We start from the raw sequence: 13,695 nt of genomic DNA, 5'->3' as shown, positions 1-13,695 counted from the left end.
GACGCACAAGTTATATTCGTGTAACAGAAAGTGTCAAGTAATGATCATTACCAAGAAGAGAAAACATAACACTTTTTTTGACAGTCAATGACCTAAATATCAATAAATTTTCATTTGGCAACAACTCGTGCATTACCTTTGATCGCGATCTTTACTGAACTTGTCTTAGAAAAGTTCAAGCTACAATGGCAAGTTGGAATCTTCGAATATATGGTGATAAACTAATGGTGCAACTTCTATAACTCGCCCACGCATGTTAGCAATTTAGTGGCTTTCGCCTTCTCTCGCCTAAATGACTACAGTTCAAACTTCATTCATGAAATTTGGCACATAGGGTGTCAAGGTGCTACATTAGTCAACACTGTTGCCTCACTTCAACAGAGGCCTCGCTTCGAGATCCAGCTTTCGTTACCATCTGACTGATGTGTGCAAGTTCTCCCTGTATTTGCGTGGGTTTCCTTGTTTGCTCCCGTTTCCTCTCACAGTCTGAAAGATGTACTGCTTAGCTGCATTGCCTAGTGTACGTGGACAGACGCCTGAGTGTGGCGACTAGCGGATTTTCACAGTAACAACACTGCAGTGTTAATGTGAAGCCCACTGGCGACAACAATACGTAAAATTTAACAGTAAAGATCACAGAGAAAAAAATCTTGCTCCATACCCAAAACCTGAAGCATTGTTTCATTTTAACTGATGCTCCACTGCAGCTAAGTGTTTGATTTGGAAAATGCAATGCAGTATCTACTTCGGTATGACTCCCCAAGCCGTCGACCACTAACAGTTGGAAGGACAAGAGATAATCATTCATTGACACCTACTATTACCTATGAAAGACATATGCTGACGTAAATTGACTTGAATCCACGCTACTGCACCTTCTGGTGGTCAAAGTCCTTGCAGTCCATCCAAGGCATCATGCCTGGAGGGCTGTACTTCAAAGTGAAGGACATTTCCTTCCCGCAGACGATAATTGCAGGCTGAATAATGTTGACTTGGACAGTGTTGCCCGTCTGCTTATAGACAGCCCGATAAGTTCTGCGTACTAACTAAGAAATCGAGAGTATTTTGGCTAATTTTGATTTCTGCTTTCAGAAATTAACTTCACTTGCTCAGTGTGTATCAAAATAAAGTAATGGAGCATAATGAGTCATTTAAACTAAAATATTTATGATTAACTATTACACCGGCAGTAATTCTGCGGTGGTCATTCTTACTTGATCACCTTACATGTCAGTGCATTTACGCAGCAGCCGCAAATTTATATTTATATTTCAAGGTATTCAGTACTTCTGAAAATTTATACTGTTTCCACAACTTAACATCGTGCAACTTCAGTTAAAATGCAAAGATTATTTCGTAAAAGTCTCCTGAGGCAAATAATACTTTTTTTTCAGTTCAAGTTGTTTTGCAGCGAAATCTTACTTCCTTTGAGTGTGCCGACTGAAGTAATGTTGATATTTATGGTGTAGGATGCTTAGTTATTTTTGAAGGATATTATCCATTTTGTGTGACCATATTTTTGAGACAATTTGCCGAAATTGACATTAAAAACAACATTCTAAACAACTTGTAGAATCCAAGTTCTACTTTGCTTCAATCTAGCACCAGGAATGCAAGTAATGAAATAAATATTAAAGCCCACCTAAGTTTAGACTTGCACAATAGCTGTTGTTAGCGCGAGTGGGCGAAACGACCACTACGGACTAAGGAGAAGCGCAGTCAGGACATGCATTCGGACTGCCCGGAAAGTGCTCTGCCCGTCCCTCGCACAGTTTTGTTGTTTCTTGCGGTCCTGGACACAGCAGGATCCATGATACATCTGTTATCGGACAACAAATTTTATGAAATTGGGCACAGGAAATGGAAACAGACTAAAGTTACACTCAGAGCCTCTCCACTAAAAATCACAAACTAACAGACATCGAACAGTAGGCAAGAGCATGCTTTTAGAATGCAAATGAAGGCTAGCACATAAGGGAAGCTGGACAGGATGGCACCTGCAGGAACTAAATCTCCACCCCATCAAAATCAGCACTTTTAAAACAGTCAAACAACCCATGGAGACACCTAAAATTAGCATAGTTAAGGAAACATTCCTGGCCCCTCAAAACCTCTTTTGAGATCAATGACACACCTATGGTTCAAACCCCGGAGATTCTAGACTATTAAATAACCAATCAGACAAAACAATTAACACACACCTAAAACAATTTCCTCAACACTTGAAAACATTGAGACAGGATGGCTAAGGTCGAATGCTGTAAATAAAGTATTAGCATTTGAATCGCATACTGCACCGAAGTTCTGGTATAACCATAGCCTGCTGCAAGGGACAGGCAGAGAGCTTTCGGAACAGTCCGATTGTATGTCCTGACTGCACTTCTCCGTCGACGTAAAGAAAATAAAGCTGTACCGTTATTGAACTTCACCCTGAGTCCGAAGTGGTCGTTTCGCCCACTCGCGCTCACACATTCATGAGCTGTGATAAATCCAGAACTAAAGTTCTTTCTACTGTGCATCTGTTGGTGAGAGTTGAAGCAGACATACCAACTTCCTTAGACTCTGAGAAAATAGAGACGTTGGTATGCTTTCTTAATTGCGGTAACCGCATGGAGGGGCCAGGTCAGGTTGTTGGTGATCTGGACACCTAAATACTTGAAGTTCTCAAACATTTCTATTTCGTCTTCATAGATGTAGACAGGTGCATGCCTTCTACTACGCTTCCTGAAGTTGATGACTATTTCATTTTGTTGACATTGAGGGAGAGATTGGTGTCGTTGCACCAGTCAGCAGGTTCTCTATCTCTTTCCTGTAAACGACCGCAAAGGGTCACATGTCGCCTTAAAACAAAAGAAGAAATAACCTTAGATGTGAGAAATTTGAACTCAACTTGTCCTTCCTGTGTTATGAAAGAGCTGATTGAGTTGACTTTGTTTACAGAATTGGACAGATTGAAGCTGTCCCCAACTGAAGGTAACAGAACTACGGCTTGGCTCTAAAATAAGACAAGTTTCGTGATTAGCGGAAATATTTTGGTATTCACTGTCAACCGTAGCAAAACAGAATGCAAGAGGGTCCATTTTTTTTCAACTGTAACTTGTTTCCTTTTAACAAGCTATACCGATAAACCTAATCTTCTGCCCGTTCCGCATAATCTTACAGTCGTTGTGGGATTTTGCCTCACTGTTGGAATTAATTGGAAAATTATATGTATACACTATTGTGGATATTTTGTTTCTATTGATACGAAGAGTCTCAGTAAGGATTTCGAAGTTGTACGTTCTGATGAACCTAAGGATGTAAAACACCAGCCGCCATTTTTTTATTGTTATCAAATTTTAGTCAGACGATGACGGGATACATGCCCCTGCACCACGTATTGTGCATTAATTAAACTCGTCAGATTACCAAAATCGCTAAATTGCAGGCATTTGCTCCAGGCTAATATGCATTTACTCATTGCAGCCAGGCATCCAGTTTTCCCACATTCTGGAGGGCAATTAATACCCATCCATTTGTCCATAACATGCTTCGAAAATATCACTTTTTTACATGGACTCCAAGACAAACCTATATTAAGAGTACTTCCAAATCAATGCAATGGTGTGATTTTGTTTTTCTCTCATCACTAAAAAAATTGAAAACCATACGACATGTGTTTACGCTGTCTTGTCACATCACAGACGTCAAAGTTTCCCTGGGGCCGCAAACGGGCTACCTTACAAGGTTAAACAAGTGAGAAAAAAATGGGAATGGCAGCAAATACCATTCATGGCATAGCAACCTGATGCTATTATCGTTACACCATAGGAAGGTGATGAAGGTACCACTGCTTGCAGTGCACACAAAGTGCAAGGGGAATTTTCTGAGATGTCCCCTGGAGTTCCCTGTGCTTGTCGAAGTTCATTAAACCAATACATAGACTTCAAAAGATAGTATATAGTTTGAGAACGAAAACGATTTTGTTTGCTGACGTATGCATCAGGAGAGAAACACAGTCAATGAGGATAAAATGTTTTCTCTGAGGTAATATAGTTTAATGCAAATTATTATATTATTCTGAACATTTCAATATCCCACCTAGTCTTGTCAATCAGACTGGAGGGCCCAATCACAATACTCAAAATTATTACCTTAACCAATAACGTTCCACCTGTCAACAGGAAAAACAAATTATTAGCTTATTGCCCATGTAAGTTCTTTCCACTTTACCGAAGAAACCTAACCCAAGTCATTCCCAGTGTCCAAGGCTATATGTGAATTTACTTAGTGAAATGAGTCCTCTTTCACTGGAACCTGGGTTTGCTTTATCAGCTTGAGAGACTGCTCCAGCCTCGCTACTCATGGAGAATTTACTCCCTTAAATAACAAGCCTATGATTTAAACATGTTTTCGTGTATCCAAAAACACATAAGAGAAGCTGACTTTCTGTGTTCCATTGTATGAAAAAAGAATTTGGTCTGTCTCTATTGTGTTTCCCATCATGCTGCATGCAAACAGAAGTTGACAAAGACGCACAATACATATATATTGAAAATACAATATAAGGTTGTAAAATAATACGTGGTTAATTTGCATTTTATGATACCTTTGCATATTTTGTTCTCGGCACATTGTGAATTCTCATAAGGCACCTTAAAATAGTCAAATTATTATGGTATATCTAAAATTAAGAATTCTATATTTACGCAGTCTTGTTGCACCATGGACAACCATTGGTTTCCTGGGACAGCCAACTGGCTAGCATACATGGTCAAACAATTGGAAAAATAGGGATTAGCTGAAACTAGCATTCATGACAGGACAATTTGATCCGATTAACTTTACACCACAAGTACAGGATAAAGGTACTCTGCTTACAGTGCATAAAAGGGATCAATTTATTCTAGGTGCACAGTTCACCTTTGAGCTGGCACAATAGATTTCGCTTTTAGCAGGAATTTGGGAAGTTAGACCTAATTTACTGGGAAGGCATAATCAGAAAGCACCAGCGTTTCGACTTATCAATTTATGTTCATTGTACCAATGACAGTACTACCAACGTATAGCAACTGCAATCCAATTTGAATGAGGCATTGAAATCCCTAACAAACAGCCATGCCTAATGTTTGCATCATGCTTGCAAAATTTGATGCAGGATCTCGGAGAACAGTCGTGTGCGTCGTCAAAGACGTATAGATGTAAGAACATTTGTTTTCCTTTACGTATTCAGGAAATGTAAGAGTCAAGAGAGTATCAGAAAATAGCGGTGAGAAGTTGATTTTTTTTATTAAGTATGGTGCAATTTTGTTTCAGCAATCTGGCATTATTTCGAAGCCCTTATGTGTCCTATTGCATACAGGTCATGACCATTACTTTGGATTGCAAGTAGAGCCTCATTGTACAACATTTTCTGTTCAGAAAAGTCCAGCGAGCGGCGCGGGGGAATCTCTCGTAGGAAGTCCAAAGGGAATCGTTTTGAGTGTGAGTAGGTCGCTGATTTTTCAGACGTGTATATGTTTGCTTCCATTGTTCTTCTATTCAATTACGTTTATCTCCTTACAGAACGTAAGCATGGAAAATGACCAAAATGATCCCTATTGATCTGCGAAGTCTGCAAATTTTAAGCTATTCTACTAGTATAATAGAATTGTCGAAACGTGGCAAAAGGTCATGAAACGGTGTTTTCCATGTCATCTTTCTGCAACTCAGTTCCAAAACTTTCCCTTTCCCTGAAATGTCCCTTTCGATCACTTCAGATGCTAATCCAATTTTATTTTTAAAGATTGGACTGTAAAACTCGGCAGCAAAAGCTTTGTTATTGCATTTCAAATCAACGCATAATAGTTTTCCTCCCCCACCCACCATCTCCCCCCCCGCCCCCCACCAACCCCAACTCATTTTATTCGTTCTTTTTGTCAATCGTCGAAAATCAGCTTCTTCTGTTATTTTCGTTATATATATTTGGAAATAATGTCTCTCAATCTATCCTGGCAAAACTTATCATGCTTATGACGACCATGTTCAAATCTCCCCTTTGTCTATTTCTAAAAGTGCCCTTGCGTTTCCATTCCTTCCACGTGCCTCATCCCTGGAACAATAAGCAGAAAACCTTTCTGCAGCTCGAGATTGTGGCAGTATCCTGTCGATATTGAGTTTTCGGGAGTGGAGCTGAGTGGATTGCTGGCAATTCCCCTCACGACCTCTTGGGGTGTTGTGAATATCCCATACCTGAGTGCATGCGACCAATCAGAAGAAAGAGAACTCACTATGACTTTTCCTGTCCTGGCCTTAATTGATTGAATTGGAAAGCGGCAGAGCTCAAAATGTCTTGCCCCAATATATGGACACCCCTGACTTATTCCCAGAAAGACTGAGAAGCATTAAGTGCTGTCCATACGGTACAAAAACAGTAAGTATTACCGAATCCTCATAACTTGTTGTTGAACCCACGAAGAGAGCATTGTATTCGTATTGCTAAGTACATTTAGGGAGGTTATGAGATTTACAAAATAAAATGTTCCACGGATTCATGTGCTTGCCTGAATAATTTGCTTGCAGTTTCTCGGTTGGTTCTCCTTTTCACAAAGACAAATGAGTGAAATCATATACAAATATACGACAGCTTCGGATAGGTAGACAAAGGAAATGTGTCTCCATTACCTGTAGAACGAGAACGAGAAGTACTTACCCGTCTTCAGTCCTGAAGATGAGTCATACCGACTCGAAAATTCCATTATATTCCTGGATAAACAGATCCTGCTAGAGCAGCTGAGTTTATTGTGCATTTTCTGTTATTACCTACTGTGCTTTAGCATTCTTTCAGGCCGATGAACCTTACAATTTGTCTATCGCTCTCCTTTTAATTCAGAGGTGGTAAAATGTCGAAAACAACTCGGTAAAGTACCCCATGATTTATTTTATGTGGACATGGCAGGTATTATTTCTTTCAGTTTACGTCGTAAAGATGGGGGTTGCAGTTGCAAGAAGACAATCAGCACAACCTGCAATGTGTCTCACACAACAGGTGGAGTTTCCAAGGTCCATTCCTCAGTCTGTATTAGCAGCATAATGGTAATTGCGATAATAACGGGTCATGTTCAGTTGCAACGAAAAATGTGACACATGTTGGCTATGAATAATTTGAGGCTATTTAAGATACCATTCTTTTCGTGGGGTGGGGAGGGGGAATTGCCCAGGTCACCGATGAAGTATTTTTCCTTTCCTTTCCATAAATTGCTTCTGCTAATTGTTTTCTTTGTAGAATTGAGGAAGCTCAACGTTCCCTGTGTTGAACCATCGCACAAATCCAAACAACTAAGTAACACAGAAGATTGTCATAACACATCACGATTCCCTGCTTTAAAAAAACACTTACATTCTATATTTGCTTCCGGTTTATCAGCGGAGAAGATGAAACAATTGAAAGGTAATATACTTTGAGAATTCATATCTTTATTTCGTGAAAATTTGAGGTTTAATGTTGTAGGAGAGTGAGTACAATTTATTTCAAGGCATAAGCAGAATTCTGTTCTCTGGCAATCTCCTGAAAGGATCGATGTGATTGGACGGCTTTGTTGCAGAAGCCAAATTACGTTGCAATTTTGTCTGTACCAAATATCGACAGGTGTAGCAATATTTATTTCCAGAATTGGTGAGCAAAATTAAATACTTTCAATATAGAGTTATGTTAAGGTCTACGGAAGACAGTCAGGGATTCTACAAAATACACATCTTACGTGACAATTGCAGATACAAAACATAGATAAGGCAAGAGCACAGGAAATATTATTAATGGTGTATCAGTTTGCTAGAGAGCATGGTGCGACATAAGAAAAATCTTGCCAGCAACACCATACTATTTCAAACTACTGTCTTTAAGGCTGATTGTGCTGTCCAGCATAACGACCAACCAAACTGTCTGATGTCTTGTCTTGCCTAACATCATCATCTCGAGCACCTTAATTTAAAGGTGGCTTCACATCGAACCACAGAATAGTTCGAGCATTGAAGCAGGCACTTGATCCGTTGTGGCTGCGGCAAATTTGTGTAAGAATTTTTTTTTAAATCTCAGGCCATTTATTTTCTGTATTCCGAATATGATCTAATTTGCTTTTGAAACTCGGGGCTACAACCGATTCCACAAATCATCCAGACACTGCCTTTCACATGATAACATCACACTGTGAAAACTAACTTATACTGAGACACCAAAGATTATTTTGTGCCTCAGTTAAAATTTGTTCCCTCTACTCGGCTCATGTACTAAATTGGATTTTCAACACTCAAATATCAAATCTTCCAGCGGATCTCTTTTCGATGGAGAATGGCTCCACCTGTCGCAATCCATACATGTTTATTCATTCGTTCGGAATGGACGTCGCTGGCTCGCCAGCATTAATTCTGCATCCTTACGTGACCTTACTGCATTACATGCATTTCAGAAGACTATTGAGAGTCAACCACGTTGCTATGGATCTGGACACACATGTGCCAGACAACAGATAGCAGAATTGATTCCCTAAAGGAAATTAGTGAACCAGATATGTTGTTCAACAATCGATAATGCGTCATTGTCATCAGTGCACTCTTAATTCCAAGTATTTGTATTGAATTGTAATTCCACTGGTTGACATGGCAGTATTCTTTCTGAACTCCCAGAAGATTAGTTGAATCCCTCGATAAATAGTCTAGCAACAATACCACGAGGTCACAGCCTCCCGACCATTGTACATAACGAATGATCTTCAGCTATGTAAACATTCATGTGAAATTTTGCCACTCCAAAGCGTTCGTATTACACTGAACAACTAAGATGCAATTACCGTATTGAGGCAAAAAATACACTTTGTATTGGTTCTTTATCACTTCCTTGCATTTTTACACTATGCTTCTATTTATATCCCTAGGAATCCGTGTGTTTCTTATTTCTCATGCTACTCTGCCACTTGCAGTAATGTGTACAAGTATGCACGTTGGGCTGTTTGTTTCTGTGCCCTATTTTTGTATTGTAACTTTTCTTATACGTTGCATCTTTCATTTTTTTCTCCTTACATGGCTTTGCAGTATATAGAATTTGCAAGGACAAGATTGGTAGATAGGACTATGAACGAAGCCCGGGGTTTTCGAGCCAGCTTAATATCATAACCTGACGGCATGGGCAAGTTGGGGGCAAAGGATCTGTTTCCATGTTGCAAATCTCAATGACTCTACGAGTAGAGGGAAGGTCGATTAACGGGATAAATATGTGGAATAACGAGGATGAGGTATGGATGGGCCTGGGTAAGATGCATGTGAGAAAATCTGTGCTCACTTGATAGGCCAAATCCCCTCCTCCTCCACTGTAGGGTTTAATGAAAATCATGGGCGGCATCACTGAGCAGCCAGAAATTATTGTCCATCTCTTGAGAGTCAACCATTTCTGGTGGTCTGGAGTCACATGTAGGCCCGACCAGGTAAGGACGGCAGATATCCTTATCTAAAGAATATTCGTATACCAGATGGGATTTTCCAACTATCGACAATTATGTCATTGTCATCATTATTCTTTTAATTACACATTGTCATCGACTACAAATTACTATGTCTGCTAAGTTGTGATTTGAACCAGTGACGGCATTAGCCCGTGTCCCTGCATGACTAGTCCACTGATAATACCACTACATCACAGCCTTCATCGTATATCTTCAAGATTGAAGGGGAAGGGAGGCGCTTCCTGGGAAACCTGTATGTCAAGGTATATCCACATTTTGGTAAGATAAACAAAGGATCATAAGATACAAAGAGGGCACCGAAAAATGAAGAGGAACTTCCGAACCACAGGGTCCTTGTGGGAAGAGGGCTCCAAAGAGAGAGATTCGCTGGCCAAAGAGGAAGCAGGATATCTAATTGGCAGATATGATTAAGTAAAATCAAAGGCATTTTATAAGTATATAAAGAGCGATGTCATGGCCAAGGAAAAGTTCTGCCCATTTGAGCCAAAGGGGCAATCTGTGTCTGGAGCCAGAGGATTTAGCTGAGAATTTAAATTTATTTGTTCGTTTTTATTCACTAAGGAGGAAAATATAATAGCTGGAAGTTTCAGTTGGGATAATGAAGAGATTTATAAAAATAACGAAGGACACAAAGAGCTAGATAGACTGCACGTTAAGGTTAATAAAGGACAGTTACTACATGTTTTCGTGGACAGGAAAATTGTAAATCTCCAGGACCTGATGAGATTCATCGCAGCCTGCTAAAGGACGTAAAGGAGGAGCTTGCAGGACCCTTACCGAAGATATCCAAATTTCCAACGACCACAGGTGAAGAGTCAGATGACTGGAGCATAGCTAATCTGGTACCTTTATTGAAGAAGGGGAGCAGGAGTCAGCCAAATCTTACAGGCCAGTTGGTGTAAAGGGAAGTTATTAGGAAAAACATCTGAGAGACATGATTCATAAACACTTGAAATGGTAAGGATTGATCAGGCATAATAAGTATAGATGCGTTGGTTCGAGTTACTGTCTAACTAAAATAATTGAGATTTTGTTCTGAAATAAACTAAATATATTGATGAGGGTAGCATTTTATGTAGTTTATTGGATTTCAAAAAGGCAATGGACAAGGTCCATGTAGAACGCTGGTCCAACAAGTTTAGAGCCCAAGGGAAATAACCAAGTTCGAAAAGTGGATGAAAAACTGATTTTTAGTATGAAGCAAAGGGTGAAGATGGAAAAGGGCTGCATTTGTTACGTGACCAGTGATGCAGCACAGGGATCGATGCCTGGTCGCTTGCTGGTTGTTGCACATATTTACGACTTGGATGTAAACGTAGAATTTATGGATGACACGACAATTGGTGGTGATTTTGATGTTGCATTGCTAAGTTGAGCAGAGCAGTGGCAGATGAAATTTCACCCTGATAGGCCTGAGGTTATCCATTTTTGGAGGTCTATTTAGGGTAAGGTATATTCAATGAATGGTAGGTCCCTAGCGAGCATAAACCGAACAGCTGGACATTGATGTACACGTCCACAGATACCTAAAGGTGGCAGAACCTGTAGATAGAGTGGTGAAGAAGGCATACAGAATGTGCACCTTCATTAGCTAGGGCATAGGAAAGTCTTGGTATAAATCATAGCATATCGGTTCGACCTCAGATGGTGAATTATGTGCAGTTCTGCTTGCCACACTATCAGCGTGTGCTGGAGGATGTGCAAAGGGAAACCAGCAATTTTGTCTACGATGAACTTGTTCATCTGTGTTAAGAGCTGGATAGACTGGATTTATTTACCTATCACCAGTGGAACCTGAGGGAGTAATCTGATGGCAGTATATCAAATTGTAAGATGCATAAATAGGGTAGATCATTGGAATCGACGCCCCATTCATACTGTAAATGGCAGAAGCCTTTGGAATGTTAGCGTACAGAGTGATCTGAGTGTGCACGCCCACAGTTCCCTAAGTGTGGCAACAAAGATGCCCAAGGTGATTAAGTAAGCATATGGCATGCTTGCCTTCATCAGCCAGGACCCAGAGTGTGTATTGAAAATGAGGAGAGAACAAAGAACAAAGGACAACACAGCACGGGAAACAGGCCCTTCGGCCCAACGAGCCCGCGCCGCCATCTTAACAATGTGTTTTTCCTCCTCCACCCTTGACCCATGTCTATGCTTATGGTACCCCCACTGGAAACCAGATTAAGGGGAGAATAATTTAGGGACAATTTGTTACACCAATCAACCTAAGAGCACATGTTTGGGGTGTGGGAGGAAACCGGGGCACCCGGAGGAAACCCACGCAACCACAAGGAGAATGCGCAAACTCCCACAGACACTGGCCCAAATCCATGTATTTGCACAGCAAACAGTGATAGTCACTGAGCTGTTGTGGTGCCCATCTGCTGGTCCAGTTTTAAACATACACAAACGACGCGAAGTACTAGGCTACTCTCGAACTTTCAAGAGCAGCCCACGCACGACCCATCGTGTGCATGCCCCTCGTTAGACAACAAGGTGGACCGACGCACTTGCGGAGTAAAAGAGAAAAACATCAACACATGTAACAGCTGAATAAAATCGGATTGTATTCACTGTAAAGAAACAGGCTGAGGGAAGATCTGATATTGTGCACAAAATTATGAGAGGCATAGACAGGGAGGATAGTCAGTGGTGTTTACCAAGGGTGCAAGTATCAATTACAGGTGGGCACTAATGCAGGGTACGAGGGGAACTTTTTATGAAAATGTGCTGGGGAAGCTTTTCACGCAGAGAATGGCGAGTTCTGAAACGCATTGTCATAGAACCTCGTGCAAACAGACGTATTCGTGACATTTAACAGTCATCTGGCTGGGTACATGAAATAAGTGGGGAATAGGGGAATGCGGACGGAGTAATGGCAGAACGTTATTTTCTTTAATTTATTTCGGGTATCTTGATCGGCACAAGCTTGCCCGGCCTAAGAGCTGTGCCTGTGCTGCACCGCTTGTTGTTCATTTTTTTCTCTTTGATCTTTGAGAAACATTATTTGAGATCAGAAGGCGCACTTTTAATTTAAGGAATATATGGTTTTGTTGGGGGGATGGAATCTGAGGAGTTAGTGTCCACTCAGGAGTGGTGAAAATTTGGAAATCATCTGAAATGTTGATTGAGGCAGGTATTCTCGCAACATTAAATAAGCATTTTTTTACGGTATTTTTAAATCACCTAGGCATATTACCTTATGGACTAAATGTTGATAAAAGGATTAATATAATTGGCGTCTCATGGTCGGAGGAAAATGGAACATCTGGAGGAAACCCCTGCAGACAAATGGAAATCGTTCAGCCTTCACACAGACTGGGGCCCTGGAGCTCTGAGGTAGCCATGCTAACCACTGTGCCAGTGACGCTCACTTACTTTTCCCCAAATATTTGCTAAATTACTTTCATAACGCCAGTACCCCACCTCATCACAAGTCTTTTTGTCTGGGTTTTGTTTAAATGCAATCAATGCATTTACCATGCACAAACCCGCCTTCCCCTTAAATGTCCCAAAATGACGGGAATTATATGCATTCACTCAAGAAACATCACTCCATTTCTACAGTCGGGCGCCGAAAGGACGTAATTGTTGGATACCTTGAACCTCCTTTAATAAGCTTGATAATGTGAAAGATGATTTTTGTTATAATTTGAGTGTATGTAAATTAGCAGAATTTTCATCGATGAAAAAGTTCATTGAGCCACAGAGGTCTACTTCACTCTTTATGGCACCATGCGCATTTTCTAACATTGCTTCATCCCGAAAACTTCACATTTGTCCTTTATTTATAACGTTTCTCTCCAGCCGTTGTTTTCAGATTACATAGTTCAAATGATTCAGCTACTCTTATTGTATAACGCTGACCGAATTTTAAAATGCAAGGAACTAGGACTCTTTTGATCTATTAATATAACCCGTTACAAACATTTATGACGCAGCTAACGAAAGAGTTATGTGGTGAACGATCCAGGCACTACAACAGTTATTTGAGCAATTGAGTCACTGTCACATCACTGTCGAGCTTTCTATTCGCTTTCATTCCACAGATCAACCAAACAGTATTTGTATATTCATGAACTGCAAAACGAATTTATAGTTAACGTACTTCATTGACCTAGCTTCCATCCCCTTGTAGGCAGCAAATTCCAGGCCACTGTCACGCGCTGATTAATAAAATTTTTCCCTTCCGACTGTGCATCACTTATCCAAAACCATT

This window comes from Carcharhinus amblyrhynchos, chromosome 9 (genome assembly GCF_965287045.1).
Source record: "Carcharhinus amblyrhynchos chromosome 9, sCarAmb.v2.hapA, whole genome shotgun sequence".
Taxonomy (NCBI): domain Eukaryota; kingdom Metazoa; phylum Chordata; class Chondrichthyes; order Carcharhiniformes; family Carcharhinidae; genus Carcharhinus; species Carcharhinus amblyrhynchos.
The sequence above is the reverse complement of the archived record's forward strand: the minus strand, read 5'-3'. Positions refer to the sequence as shown.